Genomic DNA, 9,389 nt, shown 5'->3' with positions numbered 1-9,389 from the left:
AGGCCTTGGGGGTGGCGCACCAGCCCTTGGTGGGCTGGTGGGACAGCCCAAGAAGGCCCTATGCGCCATAGATAGAAAATCAAAGAGAAAAGAAAAAAAAAGGAGGTGGGAAAGAAGAGAAGGACTCCACCTTCCAATCCTAGTTGGACTAGGATTGGAGGAGGACTCCTCCTCCCTTGGTGGCGCAGCCCTTGGGGCTCCTTGAGCCTCAAGGCAAGCCTCTCCTCCCCTCCTCCTATATATATGAAGCTATTAGGGCTGATTTGAGACGACTTTTGTCACGGCAGCCCGACCACATACCTCCACGGTTTTACCTCTAGATCGCGTTTCTGCGGAGCTCGGGCGGAGCCCTGCTGAGATTAGATCACCACCAACCTCCGGAGCGCCGTCACGCTGCCGGAGAACTCATCTACCTCTCCGTCTCTCTTGCTGGATCAAGAAGGCCGAGATCATCGTCGAGTTGTACGTGTGCTGAACGCGGAGGTGCCGTCCGTTCGGCACTAGATCGTGGGACGGATCGCGGGACTGTTCGTGGGACGGTTCGCGGGGCGGATCGAGGGACGTGAGGATGTTCCACTACATCAACTGCGTTTCTTAACGCTTCTACTGTGCGATCTACAAGGGTACGTAGATCGGAAATCCCCTCTCGTAGATGGACATCACCATGATAGGTCTTCGTGCGCGTAGGAAATTTTTTGTTTCCCATGCGACGTTCCCCAACACATCGAGGATAAGGATGATGGTATAGATCAAACCAATGTGAATCACCTGGAGAATAAGTTGAAATCCCAGAAGATCAAGATGCGGGTCAGCTTTTGAACTTTTCGTAGATGCATCAGAATCTCCGAGATCATCACGTGCACGTGCAACTACTTAATGAGGTGGTGGAGCATATGTGGACCCACAATAGAAATCAAAGAATAGACGATTGATTGTGCACTTCAAATAATTTAATATAACACTACTTATATTTATATTCGATGTCAATATTTGTTATTTACATGTGACATTTAATTTATGTGATTGACGTACATGATTTTGTATGGATTTGAGAGTTTGTCTATACGAACGTTTGCACAGACGTTTAGGGGTCCGGGTTGCCTAATCTGGATGCACATGCTCTTAGAGCATCTCAAGCACACCATGTAAAAGTGCCTTGTAAAATTTCGACGAGTACACGGGTTTGGGTCGTTTTTTCGGCCACATCAAACCCCTTATACTCAGCCCGGCCCATAATTTTTTTGCGGTGGCCATGAAACGGGCCCCCTCGTATGGTATATCTGCGGGTTCGATGCGGGCCTGATCCCTATCCCTCGGCCGCCATGAAATCCCCAATCCCTCACCGCATTTCTCGACGTCAGTGCCTCAGATCCGCCGCCCGTGATGTGGAACTCCGACCGCCGTGGCAACGACGACCCCGAGCGGGTGCGTTGCATCAGATCCGCGCGGGGCGCGGAAGTGCACCACCTTGCAGAACACACGCTACGAGCCGGCACCGCCGTCGTAGCTCCTCCACCGCGAGACGGAGGAGTACGACCGCGCGCGTGGGCACCTCTTCCCCGGCACAGTCAGCTCCTCTGGGGCATCGAGCTCGCGCTCCTCTCTCACCCTGGTGAAGAGGGAGATGGAGGCTGAGGTGGGGCCAGTGGCTTCATCGGGCCGGAGGATTTCCTCCCCCCCCCCCCCCCCCGGCGGAGGCGGGCGCATTTTGCTCGCGATGCTTGCGCACAGTGCATGGGAGGAGGAAGCGGAGCGGCAACGCCGTCGAAGGGACGAGGAGATCGACACAGTGCTCTACAAGCAGGGACTCGCATCGGCCCTCGCGTTCGGTGACAAGGAGGAGGAGTGGCGCCGTGAGGCCGGTGAGCAGGGCCAGATCTTCGTCAACCTCACCTCCGACTCCGATTGAGCGCCGCCGCTGGTGAGCTACTGCACGCGTGACAGCACGGTATCGCGCCTGGGCTCTTTCCCGACGGCGCACGCACGCAGCGCAAGCAAGTCGTGCCGGCGCCGAGTGCTCCTCATGTCACGTAGCGTAACAACTAACCAGGGCTGGTCCTGAGATTTCGGGGGCCCAGGGCGAAACTAAAATTTAGGGCCCCTTAGTATAAATAAATAGTATAGATTAGCGAAATAAATAGCAAAAAAAATGAGACATAATTTTTTTACGTGGAAAAACATTTTCGATCACGTACCTCTCCGTTGCTCGTTGTTCTAGAGTAATGGGCATATGAAAAATGTCTTCTCTTGCCATTTAAAGGAAAAGTAATATCATCTTCTCTAATAGGCCCCTTCTCAACTATTGTATCCCTTGCTTTGTTATCAAGACTAGCCCAATTTGCTGGATCATAAATATCCACATGAACTGGTTCTTCATCAACAGTAGCAGATTCCGTGGGAGATAAATTAAAAAACGAATCACTAAAAGTAATCAAAATTAGGGCATAAACTACCAATATGACGGCGTGCCCAGCCCGGCGGATCTTGGTCTTGGACAGTTGGACGACTCTAAAGATGAGATCGCGAATCAGGAGGCTAGCGTCGGTGTGCGCGGCACAGCGGCATGCCGTCAGTCCGTCACGGCGACGTGCGTGCAGGGAGACGAGAGAGCCAGAGCCAGAGATCAATAGTCCATCACAGCGGCGTGTCGTTGCAGGGATTCACGGTGGCGTGCGTGCAGGCCTGCAGGGAGACGAGAGAGCCGATTCGTTTTGGCTTAGTGCGTGCGTACAACAATCAGGTAGGAATTTCCGGCGGTCATGCAGCGTACAGATGCCAGATGGATCCTGACAATAGTGATTGACCATAAAATATTCACGTACGTGGTTGCTATATTAACTGGCTCATATAATAATAAAATACCTCTTGGTCCATGTAACCTGACACGAAATAGGCCCTGATTTTTATTTATTTTTTCTATATTAAGTACTATACTTAGTATACATATATATATACAGGGGCCCCTAAAAATTTTGGCCCCCGTGCGGCCGCCCCCGCAGACCCCCCAGGGCCGGCCCTGCAACTAACTAGAGATCGACCGCCTACCTATTCGCCTTTGCTGGGTTGGTTGGACGGAAGCACGGACCGAAGCATGCATAATGCATCGATCAGCGCTTGACCAGGACATGCATCTAATCCAACCCGCGCTTGCTCGATCGCCGCTGTCTTCGGTATGGCGCACGAGGTTGCAACTTGCAATGCAGCGGCCGGCCGGCGTGCAGCCTGGCTGACGCACGTACGCTGGACGCACCTACAAAAGTCGTGGCCGAGCTGCGTGTGGTAGTAATTACGGCGAGCAGAAGTCAGCCTGAACCAATTTTTATTTGTTTTAAAAGTACAAAAAGGTCAGATACAACACAACCGCTACGTACAAAGACACAGCACCCGACAAACAAAAATAGAGAAAGAGAACCGGAAACGAGCTCCATCACGCGGCCAATTCATTTCGTTCTTGACACCCATCACCACTATACCAAACCAAGAAGAGCGAGCTTGCCGGCCCTAGCCGGCCGTAGTACCCCCGAACCGCAGTGTGGTTGTATTCGAAGCCAGATGTTATTGTAAATTTGTCTTTGGTTGAGGGGCCTCCGTGAGTAATGAAAATTTTCTTTACCGCCGCCAACAAAAAAGATCAAGAAGAGTGATATCATGTGTTGTTGGATTGGTTGAAAGGAGATCTGACACATAAAGAAAAAGTCACCGACCTTGCCTTGCTACCGCTCAACATCTTGAATAATAACTACTCCCTCCATCACAGTTTATAATGCGTGACTTATATAAAATATATTGTGTAACATAAAAATTATATCATTAGGAAATAGAACATCTGAAATTTCTAATGATATATTTTTTATAATATATGTCTCTTATTAAGTTGGTCAAATTGACGACCTAGATACACGTGCCGGACTTATAAACTGAAACGGAGGGAGTAGGAGAGTCGTAGTGAGCCCTCCAACCTCATCGCCGCCACCAACAAACCCTAGACGAGCTCGGGTATGGAACATAAAGGGCGAAACAAACTTAGCTGGCCCACCGCCATAGAGCACTTCATCCACCGCCACAACATGTTTTCAGTGTCCGCAAACCAACCAATCATGCTCCAACCAAGACGACTGACAACCAACAACGCACCGAGTGGCTCAAAGACGGCACCTCCAAGGAGGCAATGCCGTTGATAGCGCCATTGTCGTTCGATTCAGAGATGGATGCGAGGCTTTCATGCAAAACATGTTGGAGGACGCGGAGTAGAAGCTTCACGATCACGCTGCAAAAAGGAAAATGTGTCATCACAGCACCAGCTCAAGGCTTTTATCCGAGGCATCGCCAACCCTAACATGTTTCCACGAGTCCAGCAAACACATTACCGTGGAACCAGCCAACCCTCTAACCGCATCACGGCGAGCATGTTCATCATATCCAGTCAGAGACAACCTATTTTTTCTGAAAAAGGAGGTTTAAACCTCGGCCTCTGAATCATTATGAAACACACAATTATTCTTATTAATTATTAGCCCAAGTACATGATAAAATACGGTTGGACAATCGGAAATTCGTAGGGGCACGTACTGCCCGGCCGTGCTTGTTCGCATGATTGCCTCGCTAGCCGTAAAGTAGTTGATCCCGCTCGAGGGCACATCAAGTTTTATATACTCCCTCCGTCACGGTTTAGAAGATGTATTTAAAAATTCTCTGAAACCTAGGTGGTTATTGATTGGCTATGAGATGGGTTCGAAAATAGCATTCACACTACGCATTCATATAGAAATAGTAAAAATGGTATTAATTAGCTACTAGGAGTAAATGCAATGCGTCCTAAACCTTGTATATTATGAAAATGCACGTAAATTTAATCGTGTCTTCTAAACTGTGACGAAGGGAGTATAGGTTTTAGGGACTCGTGAATTTTTGTCCTCGTTTGTATCAAGGTTTAGTAGAGCACACGTGCCAAGTATTAGTTTCCGAAACTTATGATTTTTTTCATTCTTCGTATGAATTTCAGTAGTCAAAACTTAAGAAAATTTTAAAAACTCAAAAACATGTTTAAAATGGAACTTATTTGAAAGCCCTCTTTACAAGAAACACATGTATGAAAACAAAACTGAATTTAGACTTCCAGTCGGAAAGAGAAGACATGGTGAAAGTCAAAAGCCATAAAAATATAGAATCAATGTCTCTGCACATGCGTGTCACAAAGTCCCTCCATCCACAATTAGAGAAAGAATGAACATGTGGTTGGATGATTAGATGTATTGTGGTATCTCTATTTCATAGCTTATCACGGTTTAATTTTTTATGATGTGCATTCAGTGGAGGGAGTCGTTTCCATTAACTATGACTTCGTAAAATCTTAAGATGATATGTCGACTCAATACCTCGAAGGTGGTCAAACAAATAGAGTGTGCATGTACACATTCATATAAATGAGTGTATGCAAATGTATATAATCGCTTACGTTGTACTATGTTTAAAAAAAGTTTTTACGAGATATAAGATTAAGATCTCTGACTAAATCGACTTCTTCCCTTCCCTTGTAAGACCTTCGAAAGGGGATAAACGTGAATGGTCTTCCGGCACCGCGCGTTGTCGACGCACTCCATCGGAGTAGGAAGCATTTTTATTTTTTTGGAAAAGAGTAGGAGACATTCGTTGTCATCTTGTTTCGATCGGTTGGGGCATGATCTAGATCTAGTATGACTTTTCGTACTGATGAGTTAATGATGAATGGACGGTGAGCTTGACCCAACACAAACTACTTGTTGGAGGAGAGGCTGTCAGCACCAAAATTAGTCAAGTGGTCCATTCCTTGGAGGTCAATTCATTCCTGCAACTGCAACGACATTTCCGTGAGGAGTAGGTCGGAAGTCCGATCAACCAACGCTGCTGGAGCGGGACAGAATCACAAGCATGCCGTATGCGTGTGTGCGTAGGGACACCACGTACGTACGCACGCGAGATCGAGTCCGAAATAAGAGGTTGGCAAGTAAGTTTGTGCATGAATTTAGGTTAGAGACAATGTAATTTATCCTTGGAAAAATTTAATCTACACACGCCGCATCTTTTTCTTATGCATGAATTTAGGCTAGGGACACCGCATCGGGGCTTTCCGGTGCGGCGGCTGAGAGCATCTTCAACAGTCCGTATGTTCAATCATTGATACAAGTGTCCATATCAACCAACAACACATTATACAAGCTCTTCAATGAAGTGTATGTTAATCATATTTAAAATAACTAAGCGGGTCCACTAAATAGTGAAGAAATAACCATGCTTGCCTCGGAGCTTTGCGTGAACCGTTGCTTCAAGTTCATACGATTTCATTTTCTCTCTTCTTTTATTTTTTGTCATATCATCAAAATTATTTATGTGACAATTTTACCAACAATGATCATCCGACCATTGAAGATGCCTCAGCAGCAAAAGAAACCGAATCTTTTTCTTATGCATGCATGCATGCAATGATGTCACCAAATTCATTCTATTATTAGAATTCAAAAAGTTTTATCTTTCAAACCATTAATTCGATAGATGATTCGTTTTCGCCGTTGCCTTTGTTTCGATGAAATCTTTAAAACTAGATCCCATGTCGACATGTTTCAACAACTTTTTGTTTCTCGTACTTACCACATTTGTTGTACGTACTTGTCATATTAGTAAGTACTTACTTGTCTGATAAAAAATAACTTAACCGTCATATTTTTTAAAAATTGCGTATAAATATGACATCTTGACATAATCGAACGAGCAAGCATAAACAATATTTTTAGGACGATGACGTGTAAAAATATGACAATTCAGCATATTTAAAATCGACGACCATAAGAAATCCTTTTTTTATAATTGTTAGTAAATATGACAGGTCGGCATAGTTAAACTAGCAAGCACACGAAATATTTCTCTGGCAAAGTTATATGTAAATATGACAAGTTGACATATTTAAATTGACAAATCAAACCTATGACATGTGTTTATATCATGTATAATAAAAATTGCTACAATACAACAATCATTTATCAAACACGGTCGTCGAGTTTAAACAAGCATAGTTATCAAAAATCTATATATACGGTTGCCAAGTTGACAACTATGTTAATTAAATGTGGCTACTAAATGTCTCATAATCTAACAAGTAAATAATAGTAATCTGACAACTACCGATGAAAAAAAAGTTATCGAAACATGTCGACATGGGATCTAGTTTTGAAGATCTCGTTGCGAGAAAGCTAACGGTGAAAACGGATCGTCAATTGAATTTATAGTTCAAAAGATATTTATTTTTTAAAAAATTCAACATTAAAAAAATCTATGCTAATATCACGGTGATGGATTAGCTTGCATGCATGACGGTAAACCGCCGCATGGGAAGACCCTCATGCGGCGCCGCTATGTAGTGGCCCCCTTTATCCTTTGCTCTTACGATATGTTGCTGTAGTTTTACTACAAATCGAAAATGCATTTTTTTACAAACCTACTTATGGTTGGATGGTTAAAAAATAGTGGTTTCAGTACTACTGTTCACATTATTTCTAAATTATTTTAAAATTTATAAAGCGTTCAGTGGAAGAAGACGTTTTCGTTGACGACGAGGCGTTTACAATGACTTCATAAATTTTAAGATGATATGACATGTTCATAAGGGTAGTTTGTGCATGTTTTCTTTTATAGGAATGAGTATATGCGTGTATATATAATTGCTTACGTCTGTACTGTTTTGATAAAAATACACTTTCTTATTCTTCTTCTTCTTCCTCATCATTTTTTTTATGAAAATGCTAGTCATACGATGTTCATGTTTTCCTGTATGTATGACAATTTATTTACATTGAATAACTAACTTGTGGTTGAGTGTCTACGAGGGTTGTTGTATCCCAACTCATCATGATTTTTTCTTTCAGATTTAGCATTGGTGTGTTTCACAAACAGCCAAAAAAATTCTTCTAATGACACGCAACGTTCTTGTCGACCACGAGGCGTCAGGGATTACTTTGTTAATCTCACATCTTGTCGGCTTGGTTTTTTGAAGATGGCCTCACATGAACAAGGTGTGTTTTTGTTTGTTCATATGGATAAGTGAGGGTCTACGTATAACATCAAACGTATTGGTAGAATAGTGTTTTCTCGGACATGGAGTATCTAATCTCAAGCATAAATGCACCGGCATGGACATTATATTCTAAAAAAATAATTTAAATTATATTAAAAACTGTTTTTTGTGTGTGAACATCAACAAAAGTTTTAAGGGCATCTGTAACGACGACCCGCAAACCGTCCGCATTTGTTTGGATTATGCGGTCTGGCGTGTTATCCATCCAACACGGGTCTGTATCGGTCGCAAACTGGAGACAAACATTAGGGCTTTGTGGGTGTTCGGACATCACCCAAGCCTGCAAATGACCCCCTGGCCCACCAAAACACTTTCTCCCTCACCCATGTGCGTTCCCGCCCGGCGCCAATTGTCTGAATTCATGCCGCCGTAGAACGTGTCACTCCACATTGAAGCCGCCCAGAGCGGTCGCGGCCTCTCACTAGCTTCGCCACTGAAGCGACGCGCTCGTCAAGGACGTCGCCCGCGACGCGTCTCCGGTGTCCACGCCTGCTCAATACCGACGACACGTTACTGGACGGGACGAGATTGATATCTACCACGCGTTTAATGCCCGTTCGTCCGTATGCTTCCATTAAGCATGCTCGCGAGCCGATTAACCAACTTCGGCGTTTCGAATTGATGCACCCGGACGGGTGCCTCACCAGAATTCGCTATTTAACGGTGGCCAAACCCGACTAATTCCATGCCATGACACGAGCTACCCCCCATCTTCCTCCTTTGCACTCCATTCGCCATGGCTACAGGTAGCGAAGCTCTGTGGGAGAGCCTTTTTCACGAAGATGAAGAATGAGGTGGCGACCCTTACCGTCTCGTGGCAGAGCTGTCATGCCGGGCGGATCGAGGCTGACTTGTCGACCAGCTTGCCTTGGGTCCCCGACGATGAGGACGACCTCGCGGTGGAGGGGGGCTCTGATGACACCGACCCGACACCCGCGCGTGTGCACGCCAGCTTCACCATGGAGCATGTGCATTACATCACCGTCATGTCGGAGGTGCAGCCCGTGTCGCACCCATGTCGGCATTCCAGCAGGTGCATGAGGAACAACGGTACAACCTAATCCTCCTTGAGAAGCGCCGACTGGCGGAGGGCCATACCGATGAAGAGCATGCATGCGAGCGAGGAGGCCGTGGCCGTGGCAAACCCGAACTTTGTCGTGGAGTGGCGTGCGCTCTATGACGCCCTCCGCGTTCAAGCTGCCGCTCGTCAGGAAGTGGCCACCGAGGAGGCACAACTTTAGGCGATCGCGGGCGAGAACAACGCCGGTTGTGCCTCCTATGCCTC

This window comes from Hordeum vulgare, chromosome 4H, assembly GCF_904849725.1.
Source record: "Hordeum vulgare subsp. vulgare chromosome 4H, MorexV3_pseudomolecules_assembly, whole genome shotgun sequence".
NCBI classification, from domain to species: Eukaryota; Viridiplantae; Streptophyta; class Magnoliopsida; order Poales; family Poaceae; genus Hordeum; species Hordeum vulgare.
This window is presented reverse-complemented; position numbering follows the sequence as displayed.